Source organism: Balaenoptera physalus (genome assembly GCF_965194825.1).
Source record: "Balaenoptera physalus genome assembly, chromosome: 21".
Lineage (NCBI taxonomy): Eukaryota > Metazoa > Chordata > Mammalia > Artiodactyla > Balaenopteridae > Balaenoptera > Balaenoptera physalus.
The window spans coordinates 30,029,400-30,044,534 of record NC_138902.1 but is presented as its reverse complement, the minus strand read 5'-3'; positions in this window follow the sequence as shown (position 1 = coordinate 30,044,534).

The following is a 15,135-nucleotide window of genomic DNA, read 5'->3' as shown; positions in this document are numbered from 1 at the left end:
AATGGATCATGCTGTTTCTTTCCTTTAGTACTATCTTCATTCTCTTCTCTTTTTCTCTTTCTTATCTAGCTAATTTCTACACATTCTTCAAAAGTATGAGCATAACTTCTTCAGAGAAGTTCTCGTTTAAGTCCTAGTCTAATTTAGAAGCCTCTCCTAGGTGCTTCCATATTACCCTCTGAAGACACTTATGCTATGGTGAAATGATGATTTACTTTGCAGCTTCTTCTACTAAAACATACACATCTTCAGAGTCAAGACTATGTATTACTTGACTTTGTATTCCTAATGCCTAGTCCAGCGCTTGAGGAAAGACAGGCTCTCAATGTTTATTAAAGGAATAGTTTCCCATTAGGATTTTTATATGGATGTTCTGTTTTCAAAGGGAGCCCTTTTTTACTTTACAATTCTTTTATGAATATGTGAAGAGAGATTGTTGTGTGGGTGTGAGGGAAGAGAAAAGGGAATATAGAAGTTCACATAGATCATCACAAAGAATTATTCCAAATTATCCTTATGGGTCTCTCATTCTTGTTTTTAGGATAGGGCTGGAACTGAACCAAAACGTGGAAGTAGGAAGAGATGGGAAGTTACCTTATTTGAAAGTCTAATACAATGTATTGTATGTTTTCAAAGGGAAATCATTGCAGAGTAGTATTATTAAGTGCTTTAATAGATAATTGTTTGTTTGTCTTTGTGTGTGCATTTTGCCAAATTACATGGTATGACAATAAGAAAAACCCTGTCATTTAAAATTACAGACTTTAGGGAATTCTGTGGCAGTCTAGTGGTTAGGATTCTGTGCTTTCACTGTCATGGGCCCAGGTTCAATCCCTGGTCAGGGAACTAAGATCCTGCAAGTTGTGTGGTGCGGCCTAAATACATAAATTAAAATAAATAAACAAACAAAGATGTGGAATAATTTTTTTAAACAAATAAAATTACACACTTTAAATATTGAATGCTAAAACTCACATACAACTTGTCCTACTAACAGCTGAGCTGTCATTAATTTTCCACATAAAATTATCTCTCTGTGTTTATACACAAAGCTTTCTCATAACAAGGTAAGGCTCATTCCTTTTTTTTCCCCTGTGGAGTTTCTCGCTTAGTTCACTTAGATAATAAAGTATTTCATATTGAGACCTATAATTTCCTCAACTGCATTACGTCAAGATGAAGGTTACCTGGCTTTAGAAACAAGTCATCATATATACTTCTTAGCAATTTGATGGGTCCTAATCATGATTCCCTATTTATTTTATTGACTTTATGTTTTAGAGCAGTTTTAGGTCCACAAAAAATTAAGAGAAAGGTACGGAGATTTCCCATATACTCCCTGCCCCCACCCATGCACAGCCTCCCTCATTATCAACATCCCCCATCAGGTGGTACATTTGTTACAATTGGTGAACCTACGCTGACAAATCATCATCATGTAAAGTCCATAGTTTACATTAGGATTCACTCTTGGTGTTTTACATTCTATGGGTTTAAACAAATGTAGACATGATGACATGTATCACTCATTATAGTATCATACAGAGTATTTTCACTGACCTAAAAATCCTCTGTGTTCCACCTATTCATCCCTCCCTTCCCAACCCCTGGCAACCACTGCTCTTTTACTGTCTCCATAGTTTTGCCTTTTCCAGGATGTCATATATGGTGGAATCATATGGTATATATCCTTCTTAGATTGGTGTCTTTTACTTAGTAATATGTGTTTAAGGTTCCTACAGGTCTTTTCATGACTTGGTAGCTCATCTCCTTTTAGTGCTAAATAATATTCCATTGTTTGCATGTACCAATTTGTTTATCCATTCGTCTACTGAAGGATTGGTGTTGTCAGTGTTCCAGATTTTGGCCTTTCTAATAGGTGTAAATGGGTATCTCATTGTTGTCTTAAAATTTGCTTTTCCCTAGATTTTTTTTCTTCAGGTAGAGTCATATAATGTGAAAGACAAAAGGCGTCTTAAATATCATCTAATCCAGAGTTTCTCTGTCAGGAAGTGGTGGGGTTGAAGGTGGGAATGATTTGTATCAAAAGCATCTCAGAAACTTTTCGGAAACATCTATCCCGGGCTTCTTGATTTCCTTCCTCCTGAACTCTGATGTTATTATAATCTTGGTGTGGCATGAGTGCTAAATACACACACACGCACACACACACACACACACACACACACAAACACACACACTTCTAGGTGATCGTAATATGCTCCAACTCCCTGAGGTGAGAACTACTGATTTAGTGTAGCTTTTCCTTTTAAGGAAACTGAAGGTCAGTACTTACAAGTTTCTGTGGCTTGTCCTGGGTCCTGGAGCTGGTTAGTGACAGAGCCAAGCCTAGAACTTCTATCTCCTGATACTTTACAGGAGTGCTTTACAGCACTTCTGCTACTTGCGCTGCTTTCCTGATCTACTCTCAAAACCACCTCTTCAGCTCTGAAGAATCGGGAGGATTCCTTAGCCTGACTTTTAGGACTAAGCAGCTCTAAAAACTCCCACAGCCTCATTCTGCTGAGAAAACTGTCCTGCATCTCCTACCCTCACTCTATTTTCAAAAGCCTTCCAGGACATTAAACAACTGGTGAAAGCTTTTGAGAATTATTTCCCCAAAGTAGGACCCTATCTTATGACAGCAAGGGCAAGAGAAGGAACTGAAATAATTGTTAATTTTACATTATACCTTTGAGCCTAGGGAGGCCTTCAAAGATGGGGCAAATCCATCTTCAAAGGAATATACAGTTCTGTTTGTCCAAATGCAGTTTGAGAATTAGCTGAGTGGTCCTCCCTGCCAACTAAGCGACCTCTAGGCTGCAAATTACTGTTTGCCAACAGGTGATAGAGAATATAAACTATGATTCTGAGACCTGATTTGGCCAAGCAGGGATGCGCCATGGTTCTGGAAGGCGCAGGTTCCTTGTGGGAAAGAAGGGAGTACGTTGCACTGTGAACATAATTGTGCCACAAAGTATTCTCGCTCCCAAAGGAAGCATCTTGAGCTTGTATTTTCTTTTCGGCAAGGAGCAGGCCTAGAACTTTCCAAGTGTGCCAGTTGCACCTCTCTCTCCTTTCCTTTCAAACACTGTCACAAGTAAGGAAGAATACTGTCTCACAAAGGTTCTGGCTACAAGAAGAAAACCAAACCAAACCTCATTCAAACATTTCAGAACCCAATAGTGGGAGCAGTAAATATGATTAAGGATTATAGCCTGCTCAGCCTTCATCTCTCCACAGGAAGCAAGAGACACATAACTACAGAGAAATGTGCTGGGAAGAGCACACCCTTGTAAAATGAGAAGGGAGAAGGGAAGTAGACACGTGAAAGCCAAGTGGTCAGACTGCATTCAGCCTGGGATAAAAGGCACTTAGTACTGGCTCGGTCAAGTGCTGCAAATAAAAGACAGCTCTAGAGTAAATAGGGAGGGTGGGCCAGGCTAGGCTGGAGGACAGCAGCTGCGTTTTATGTCATTACTGGGGAAAGCAGAGTTTACACCTCACACTGAACACTTCCCCTACCCCAACACAGACACACACACACACACATGTATATATACACAATATAAAATGTCTTTACTTTGGGCTAAAAATTAATAAAGCAATATGAGATTGCATAGCAGGGTAAGCTCTAGAGTTTGCTCTAGCCATCTAGGAAGACAACAGATGGTTGAAAGTTTGCTTATCCTGCTTACAAACCACAGCAAAGGCAGCAAAGCTGGCATTTGATTTTTAGGAGTTTTTGGTTTGAACAACTTGGGTTCAATTCAAATGGTGTTTCAAGTTGTGTGATGCGTTTGAGAGTGTATTACTAGACTTTCCCTCATTATTTTAGCAACAGGATAAGCAGCCCTTCAGTACCTTGGAATGACCACGTCTGCAATTACGAAGCAGCAAAGACTCTGAAGTGACATCTGTTGGCCTTACCTGCTGTCCTTCTCCCCCCACCTTTCAGGTTTAATAAAGGCCCCTTGGTTTTCCTAGTGGTGACTCCCACTCAATTTCTCCTTCACCATCACCATGCCAGAATACCATTTTCCAGACTTGCTGCATGAGAAGAAGAATGACCTGGGTCCAGCTCTTTTCCCTCCAATTTAACATCCATATCATCTGAGCTTTCTAGAGAGCAAATCTTTTCTGTACTTAAAAGCCTTCAGTGACTCTTCTTTATTTGAATAATAAAATCCAAATCCGATCCAGCCTCTGATAGCCCCGTTGCCTATCACCTCCTTGCCCTGGTATTTTCAGAGCTTGTCTCAACACACTCTCTTGGCTGGTCCTTTGCTTCTTCTGCTTCTGATTTATAAAACTCTCTTTCCCACTACATGGTTTGTTAAGAGTTCTGCTCAGTGCATAAGGCTTTCATCCCTTTAGTCTTTTCCAGAAGGACTTCTCTTATCCCTCAACATGTAATGAGCCTCTCCCTCCCCTGTTCTTCCACATACCATGTTAATAACTTTACTACAGTACTTTCTGTGTTGTACTTATTCGTGTATATTTCTGACCCTCTCTCTACACTGTGAGCTCCTTGAATAGGTCAGAGAGGGAAGGATATTATGAGAGGATAATGGGAGAATGGCTGGATTAAGAGTAGGAGTGGGTAAGATTACAATAAAGCAAAGAGATTTCTCACACACCACCACTTTGGTATCTACTGGTGATTACAATTCATTTTACATATAAAATCCAATATTTGTAAGGCTTAAATATATTTACTAAAAACTAAGGTTATATCTGCAAGCAAATGTTCCATAACATGTAAATATGTAATGCTCAGCTATAAATAGAGTATATCCATGAAATATCATTAGATAATTATCCTACATAGAGATATAAAAAGTAAATTCATTAAAAATACCCAGAAAACCCTCCAAAGAATTCTATGCAGTCAGTAACATTTAATGTTTAGAGAAAGAACGGAAGAACATAAAATCAGGTCAAATTTAGCACAATGGGCTTTAACTTCCAGACGTGCAGAATGCCTTGTCACCTGCTTAAGTTCTCTTGTTAAAACACAAGAGAAATCTGTACTCACCACTTCTCAATATTTATTTATGCAGATGCGACATGAGTCACAAGGATGTAGAGATGAACCCTGATTTATGACAACATCAAGAAATTGGCTAAAAATAAGTGTCTCAGGATGATTCAAAGTGCAATAAGGGAATTTCCAATGATTTGGTAACAAATGTAGCAGCCCAACTCCATTTAATTTTCCAGCAAATATTCCCAAGGAGCATGAAAAATGACAGCTGCATAATATGAACAGTTAATTTTTTCATGTTAGTTGATTCAACCTTTTGTGTCAAAAAAAGAGATAAAAGGAAAAGCAGGAGAGGGTGGAAGTAATAGATCAAATTTGTATATAAACAACTTTGGAAATAAAATCTCTGATATTCTATCAATAGCCAAATATTAATATTCTAGTCATTAAGCTTAATTGCACAGGAACAATACAATAAACAACTATGAGGCTATGATCTTGGTGAGATCGCTATGTGAAAGCCAGAAGGGCAGAACCCTAGAGTTGAAAAGAGCATGAGGTGTCAGTGAATGCAGCCTCCTACTTTGAGCAAGAATTGCCTACAAAATACTGATCTCAGAAACAGGATCTGACCTGTTAAATACTTATAGCAATAGGAGGCTCACTCCCTCTGTCTAGTTTCTTAGGGCTGCTGTAACAAATTACACAAATGAAGTGGCTTAAAAAAAACAGTAATTTATCATCTCATGGTTCTGGAGGCCGGTGAAGGTGTTCAGCAGGGCTGCACCCTCTATAGAGACTGTAGGGGAGAATGTATTCCTTGCCTTTTGTAGTGTCTGGTGGCTATTGGTTTCCAATCTCTGCCTCTCTTTTCACATTACCTTTTCCTCTGTGTGTCTCTTAAAAGAACACTTGTCATTAGATTCAGGAATCAACCAGATAATCCAGAATGAACACCTCATTTCAAGATCTTTAACTTAACATCTTCAAAGACCCTTTTGCAAATAAGGTAACATGCACAGATTCTGGGGAGTAGGGCGTTTGTATATCTTTTGGGGGACCATCATTCATCCCACAACCTCCAAAAGCAACTTGTTAATGCTTGGACAGATCTTATTATGGTGGAGTTTTGCTGTTTTGAACAGTATCTATACATCCTTACTATATCGAAGTAATTCCTCAGTAGATGAGAGGTAAGACTTCGCCTCCTACTGTTGAGCTGAAATGGGGTGTTTCTCTCTTGTTAGGCCCTGGACTCTATAGCATGAGTACATGGCCTAAGCAGAGCCAATCAGATGTTACCACTGGGCCTGGGACTCTTGAAGGACTGTAGCAAAGTACTCTCTCCCCTCCTCAAATTTCACCCCCATACCTTTCTTTGAAGCCAAACATCTCTAAATTTGTCATTGTTAAGATTCCCAGCCAGTTAGTGTCACTGTTATATTTTCTTCATATAACATTATTTAATTTTCATGAACAATTGTCTGTAGGAATTATCAGTGATTTTAGAATCATGAAGCTACCCTCTGAAACGTTCTGCAAGGAAGATCTTGTCTAGAAATATGTTTAAGACTCATTCCAGAAGGTCCATGTTCTGTTCCGGCCAACTGTTTCCATCCACGACCCCCACCTTCACATACACCCCGATTCCTCCCACTTCCAGGTCTCTACTCTTTGGAACCCTTCCTCTAGAACACTCTTCTCTCTTCTTTGGACCTATAAATTATGTGTTATCAGGTCATTTGCTGCTCCCCAAGTATTGATCCTTCCTTTCAGACAATTTGCAACCATCACTTTTTGCATTTTGACCGTAGGCACTTGACTGCAGTCAACTTAGAACTTGACAGTAGGCTGTCTCAGTTTTTTTCCCCTAAATTGATTTATTTTCAGGCCTTGTCTTCCCAACAAATTTGTAAGCTCCCAGAGTGTAGACATATGGTCTTATTTCTTCAATATATAATGGTTCAGAGGTGTTTAATGGGCACGACAGACATTTAGTTTTTCCTATTTATGAGCAACCGGATATGATATGACTTGTAAACATTTGTAATTTTGCTGAAGCAGAACTTTTCCAAAAATTATAAGCTCTTGAAAAATAAAAGTTCCCTGAACTATTCCATTTTACAGTCCCACTTGACTTCAGTTTTACCAAAATTAAGGGTTTCATGTATATTCTTCGAGGAATTTCCTTTTCAAACAGAAGCATATTGTCTCTTTAAATAAATACAGAAATTTATGTGCACTCAGAAGTTTATTTATAAGTATTGCCAAATTATCCCTTGAAAAGTTTGTGGGAGTTAAGATTTTGAATTTTTAAAGACTGTAGTTTGGTAGGCAGAGATGAGTCACTTAACCAGAGAAAAGAAGGAACTCAGCTTCCACATCTCAATGAGGGTTGTGATTCTCTGCATCTTTACAATTGCACACCATATAGTATGCATTTATTTAACTCTTTGAGTAGACCTTCTCAGAAAACAAGACAGTGCTAGTGCTGATGATAATAATGGAAAGAAAAATAAAGATGTCTGAAAAAGTGCTGGTTTGGGTCAGGAAATAAAAGGGTTTTTGTTTGGTTGGTTTTTTTTTTTTTTTGGCTGTGAGAGAAATAGAATGTGATAATGTGTTCACAAATCTCAAAAACCTCTTGATTGGAATGTTAAGGGCCTTCCATCTTCAAGTGAATAGAACTGAATTTCGTGACAAAAGAGAAACATGAACATAGCATGTTGTACCATGCAGCGTTGATAAACTATTGACCACCAAAGTGAAATGAATATATATGTGTGTGTCTGTATATATATATAGCCAAACACCTCTGAACCATTATATTAAAAAAATAAGATCACATGTCTACCTTCTGGGAATTTACAATTTTGTTGGGAAGACAAGACTTGCAAATAAATCAATTTAGGAAATAATTTGTATTTTATATTTATATAAAATGTATTCTTTCCCATGATTCAGTTGTGCCATGAAGTTAGAAATTTACAACTATATTTCAAAATTTCTAATATCCATTCTGAGCCCATTTATTTTTTTAAAAAGTATTTATTACTTGCATGGTATTTATTGTTAAAAATGAGACAAAATTGAAATACTTAACAAATAGATGTAAAGCTCTCTGATTTTTCACCTAGCTGAGAGAATGAATACTAACATCTTAGTGTTTCTGGATTTTGTGACATGCTTATAATGTTATAGAATATTTACCTGTTTTTTAACCTAGAACTTTTATGAATTTATTTTTTTAGGTTTAAAATTCTGGTGAGTTGGGAAATCACTTGTTTTCTTTAGAATAAGGAAATAAATGGTTATTTAGTTTAATTTCTTCTCCAGTGGATAAACAAATAGGCTATTTGCTGAATAATCTATTTTACAATGCCATCATTATATCAATATAATAAATTCTATATATGATCAGGTATAAGTTATAACTTAATTTTTCTATTCCTGAGCTAGTATCAAATTTTATAATTAATGTAGTTTAACAGTAGTTTTTAGTATCAGGAAATACTTGCTATTTTATAAAAAAGGTTGATATAAAAGTGAATAAAGCAGAAAGTGAAAGTCTGCTTTTTCTCACAGTTTGGTGCATATTCTGGAATTTTTTCACACAATATGTATAATGTAAATGGAGTCATATTATATCCTGAGCTGTAAATTTTTTCACTCAACAATTTATTATGGGTATTTTCCAAGTCAATACAGAGACATACACCATATGCTTTTAATTGAATACATCATTGTATGGCTATGCTGTCATTATTTATTCAGTTTCTTATTGGAAGCATTTATGATTTTTTTTCTAATTTTATACTACTATCAAGAATGCTCAAAGTTTTTCTTTTATGCATATTTGTGTGCTGTATTTCTGTAGGATAAATTCCTAGAAATAAGATTGTATGGTAAAATTTTAAATTATGACTTTTAAATTTTAAATTATTTCCAAGTTGTTCTCCAAAAAAAGTTAATTTGTATTTGGTAGAGAAGTGAGCAAGAGCTCACTTAACTCTTCAATGTCCTGTAAAGTTTTAGGGGACAGAGAGATGCCAAAAGGGGGTCAGGAAGATATAAAGACCAGGAGCAGAGCTGAGACGGAAATGGGTTGAAAGTTGCAGTTTTTCTGCAGATTGTATAAAAAAGAAAAGATGGCATTGGGACTGAAGGTAGACTAGGCAAGAGAAAAAATAACCGATTTAACTGTCTCTCTCCATAGAACCCCTGTTTTGGAGTCATTCAGTGAGTATTGAGAGAAAACTTACAATATTTATTGTAATGCTTACAATACTTACAATGTAAAAAAATTCACATGATAACTATCTATTAAAATCTTTTGATTTTTTTCCCATAACTGGGGGGCGGGGGGATGGTATCTAAAAAAAGAATTACTAGAAATTAAAATAATAATGATGAATATACCAAAGGAAAAAACTCCCACTTCTCTCAATGTTAAAGGTGAAAAGTTTTTTCCAATGTGTTCAAATGAAAATAGTGTTCAGTATAAGGAAATGCTAGATTTAAGAGTAAAATCTTACATTATTATATAAATGATTTTTTCCAAAATTTTATTTTTTGTTGAGCCAATGACATTGTGAAATTATTTGATAGAAATATTTGAATTAAGACTCAGTCATTCAGGAATTCCCTGGAAGTCCAGTGGTTAGGACTCTGCACTTTCACTGCCGAGGGCCCCAGGTTCAACCCCTGGTTGGGGAACTAAGGTCCCACAAGCCATGCAGTGGAAAAAAATTTTTAAAAAAAGAGTCATTCAACATTGTATTTCGCAATGGCAGATTTTTGTCTTCCTTATATTTTCTTTTTGGTGGTGCTGGTGAGGGGGAGGCTGGTATAATGTGTGCTATCTCCAAGGAAACTTAATGCAGATGCCCATGGTGTTAGGAGGCCGCATCCTACAAATGAAAGGGTTGTGAGGGACTCTGAGACTTATTTTATAAATTGTTCCATGTAGAAATTTGCCTTTCCTGGCATCAAGCCCTGGATGGGAGCCAGCGAGAGGGTTCAAACAGAGATTAAGGTGTCAGTGCTAGAGGCAGGGAAAAGACAGCGGGCAATGCATTTGCCTGATTATACCACACACCTCATTCCCACCCAGTTTGTGAATACCTTACAATAGGTAAAATGCCAATAGCTGTTCCACTAAGGTGGAAGGCTTTTGAGTGATTTATCTCCTATATTTTCCAAATTCTATGTAATGTCATTGTTTTTAAAATAAGTATTTTTGAAATTTTTTTCTGTAAAACCTATGCAGGCACTATTAGCCTAAAATGCTCAATATAATTTCACATATATTAAAACAGGTAGTATCCTTTGAGGTTAAATAGTAATACTGATAGTGGACAATATTGCCATTTATTGTTAGAAATTATTTTAACAATACAGACCTTTAAAATGTATCCAAATTCATATATATAGCTTACTCAGTAAATCTAAATAATACCTATAATACAATTTTATTGGAAGGCTGGTTTCAGTGTTAAGAAATAAAGTTTGTTTCTAATTCTCTACACATTATGCAATGATTATGTAAAAAGGCAGAATTTGCCATCAAAGAGTATTATTTAAGTTTAAAATTATTCTGACATAAGGCAAAGCTTTCCCCCCCCCCAAGTTTATTTTGATGGATAGCTCATCTTATGGATGTTTCAGCAAAATAATTACAGAACTAAGCCTTAAAAGCTTTCAGTGTTAGATATTTTAACACTTAAGAAAAAAGTCTGGATATTTCAAAGATTAAAATTCATCTTTGGAAGGGTAATATTACAAGAAAACCTTGATCAATTAAGGAAGAATAAATGAGAACACTGGGGCATTCTAAACCTATGTAGATTACAAGGACTTCATGGAACTGATACAAATCTGTGGTTGCAGGAAAACAAAGCAGTAAAATACAGACTGTTTTACTGCTTTATAGCTAAGTGGTCCCAGAGTGGTGTTCTTCCTCCTACCTCCACCCCCCCTTTCCTTTCCTTCCTTCCTTCCTTTCCTCCCCGCTTTTCTGTAACACTCCTCTCCACCCAGCCCACCCATGAACCCCTTCATCCTCTCACTGGGTTAACTGCTAGTCATCATTCAGGTTACGTTTCAAAGTTCATACCTCTGGAAGGGATTCCCTGGCACCTCATGTCAGGGTTACTGGGTGGCGTCCCTTCCTACATGCTCCCTCCAGATGAGGTCTATTTCATGATGCTGTAATTGCCTCTTTTCTTGTCTGTGTAGCCCATACGACGTTTGTGTCTGCCTTTCCCCCTTTTACACCTGTAGGGTCCAGTACAGCATTTAAGACTACTAGGAGCTGAACATTATTTTTCAAATGAAAATTAAATAAATAATAAATAAGCGACCAAAGATAATTTTTTAACTTAGGAAGGCAATGTAAAACATCTGTTCATCTTTTTTTACTCATTAAATGTTAATTAAGTGTGTGACTGTTATCTAAATACTTCCATTAGGAATTGGATAAGATCGTATTGAAGAGAATGAAAATATATACTTAGCTATTTGCTTATTTTTTCCTGTATCACAACTTAATCCACTTTTTTTTTGCTCCAGCCATGACTATAAAATGCACAGAATATCTTATTCTTTTATGCTTTTTGTATTTTATACTTTTTAAAATTCTATGACATAATATGTTTACTTGACCACTGACAATGGGTGGTGGCTGGTATTTCTAAAGAATGTATGGCCTTATCTAAGCTGATTATATCCTGAGGTGAATGATTATAAAATATATGTCCAGGGAGATGTGACTCATATTGACATGGGTGGTAACTTGGGCTAATAAATGTGAAAAGTAGGCAGAAAGGATAACAATGCTGTAGGTATTTTCTTCTTGATGTGTGAGTATGAAAGAGTTTATTGCCAAGATCCTGATGATTAGAGTTTAAAGGGAAATGTACAAAGTTGTAAAAACACTGTGCTGAAAAAAATTCAGTAGTTTTTCTTTACTGTCTTTATTCAATTTCATGACAACTGAATTGTTGTAGCTGGTAAAATATCATTTTCACATTAGTAAGAGGTTTGTAGACAATAAATACATTCAATATAAGAACGAAAATGTTAAAGACTCTTTAGGTAATAAATAAAACCAGAAGTATGGTCTAGATGCTCTATTTTACCATTCAGATTTCTGAATAAGAAAGTTAGTAAGTTAGTAAGACTAAAAGCAATTTGCAAGTGATTTTCTGTATAATAGCCAACCCAGAAAAAGGCACATGATACCCTTTGAAATGAATTATTCAGTGCTTGTATCTTAAATGGTGTATAACTTTAGGAACAGATACCTAAAGAGGGATAGAAATACCAGTGCTACAAAATGCCTGCAGAGTCCTCATCTATGAGATTAAGGCAATCAAGGACAAGATATAAATTTATTTCAAAAGATGATTTCATGCACTGCAGGACATGGAGTACTAAGTTTATATCAGCTGGATTTGACAAACAAAATATCTCAATCAAAATATCACCGAAGTGAGAGTAGCATCGACATATATATACTACCGAATGTAAAATAGTTGGCTGGTGGGAAGCAGCAGCATACAAGGAGATTGGCTGGGTGCTTTGCGATGACCTAGAGGGGTGGGATAGGGAGGATGGGAGGGAGGCTCAAGAGGGAGGGGATACAGGGACATGTGTATGCATATGGCTGATTCGCTTTGTTGTGCAACAGAAACTAACAGTATTGTGATGCAATTATATGCCAATAAAGATCTATTAAAAAAAAGTCACCAAATTACTCATCTGATGTTTTCTTCTAAATTTAAGAAAAATAAATGATAAAATTGTTTGTGTTTATCTATGGGAAAAGGATGGGAGAACTAAAGTGATTATCTGCAATTCAGATCTCAAAACCACTTTTTAGCAGAAATATTCATAAGCCAAAGTATTTTCTTTCAAAAAAATATCCTGGAAAACTTTGTCAGTTATCAAGTTCACGTCCTCTGCATAAGACCTTATACAAAGAACATCACATGAAAGGGAATAGTTTGGGTGTTTGATGTGAGATGAAATACATGTTATGGTCACAGAATGACCCTCACATGTCACATTGTCTACTTTTTCTCTGTTTTTTTTCTTGATTATTGCTTTCATCAGGTGATGTTGTTCAAACAATAGTCCTGTGTTATCACATGTACTTCCTAAGAAGTCTGTTTTCATCTTTTGTAAAAGTGCTGATAAATTGTTTCCTTAAAAGTTTTCTGTTATCTTTTCCATAATATAGATCCTAAATATGTTGGCATGTGTTTTCATAAATTGGAGACACTGGAGTGCTTTTCCTTTCCTGTGAGTGAAGGAAAACATGTGAGTACAGAAAAATAAGACAAAAGTAGGAAGTTCAGGACAGGGAGGTTATACTTTACATATATCATATGTTAAATGCTAGGAAGTGGCCGAAGGGTTGACCTAAAGGTTTTGAATTTAATGGGCACAAGATAGAACTGCAGTTGTAAATTAAGAAGATGTCTGTTCTATAATGGATAGTACACCATATATATGTCATAGTAGTTTAGTCTCCACCAGTAGCTATAGTGGAAACTGACGTGGTTGACTGAATCTCTCTAAGACTTAACCTCTCAATTTATTCATCACAAACTGGGAATAACAACAGTGACTTCATAGCATCATGGCGAGAAATTAATGGGATACAAGACAGAAACGTCTAATAAAGCAAGTGATAGTTTATACTTCCTAAATGACAGCTATTTTTAAAATAACTATTTCTAACTATTAAGCCCTCTAAATTAACTAAATTGGCTTTTCAGGTGGATTTCCCTGAGATTGGAAGTATTTGGGAAGTTGTTGAAAAGTTAGACACCTGGTTTTTGGAGAGATAAAGAGTAGTATTTTGCAGCCAGTTACATTCACACCAACATTCTGAGACAGTCTGAGGTCCTCTGAGTAGGTGGGACATGTTACTAGGATTTTCTCCTCCTGCATATGCTGAGCCTGCCTGCCATAGATTATCCCTCTGCTGCCTTTAATTCTGTTAGTAGAAACTAGTATTTAATTTGTCTTATTGACCACTAGAAGAGTCTTTGTGCTGGACCTTACTGGACAGGAATTACTCACTGTGTTTCTGCTTTGTGCTCACATCTCTGGTCATTGTCAGTAGACGCCACTTGAACTTCATTGTTACATGACCTTTTGTTCCAGTTGACTTTGATCTGTCTTGCTTGCTATATTCAGTCAGGAAAATCTGGCATTTTTATTTAGTTCATGTACTTATGGCAGTGACCCTGTTGAGAACAACTGATTCTTGTTTAAAGAGTGTCTAAGAGTGATTTAAGTAGATCTGTAGGAACTGGAGAAAGAGTGTCCAATCCTTTAATTCAGGGCTTCTTTTTTTTTTAACATCTTTATTGGGGTATAATTACTTTACAATGGTGTGTTAGTTTCTGCTTTATAACAAAGTGAATCAGCTATACATATACATATATCCCCATATCTCCTCCTTCTTGTGGCCAGGACATGGAAGCAGTCTAATTCAGGGGTTCTTAAAATGGGATTTTTGGATCTTTCTCAGATGTGTTCTTTGGGATCTGTGAGTTCTCTACAAGTATTTTTATTTATTTTTATTTTGTATTTTTTAATTTTTCAATTAATTCATTAATTTATTTATTTTTGGCTGTGTTGGGTCTTCGTTGCTGTGCATGGGCTTTCTCTAGTTGCGGCGAGTGGGGGCTACTCTTCATTGTGGTGCGTGAGCTTCTCATTGCGGTGGCTTCTCTTATTGTGGTGCATGGGCTCTAGGTGCGTGACTCAGTAGTTGTGGCTCATGGGCTCTAGAGTGCAGGCTCAGTAGTTGTGGCACACGGGCTCTAGAGCGCAGGCTCAGTAGTTGTGGTGCACGGGCTTAGTTGCTCCATGGCATGTGGGATCTTCCCAGACCAGGGCTCAAACCCGTGTCCCCTGCATTGGCAGGCGGATTCTTAACCACTGCGCTACCAGGGAAGCCCAGCATTTTTTTTTAATTAATTAATTAATTAATTAATTTATTTATTTATTTATGGCTGTGTTGGGTCTTCGTTTCTGTGCGAGGGCTTTCTCCAGTTGCGGCAAGCGGGGGCCACTCTTCATCGCGGTGCGCGGGCCTCTCACTATCGCGGCCTCTCTTGTTGCGGAGCACA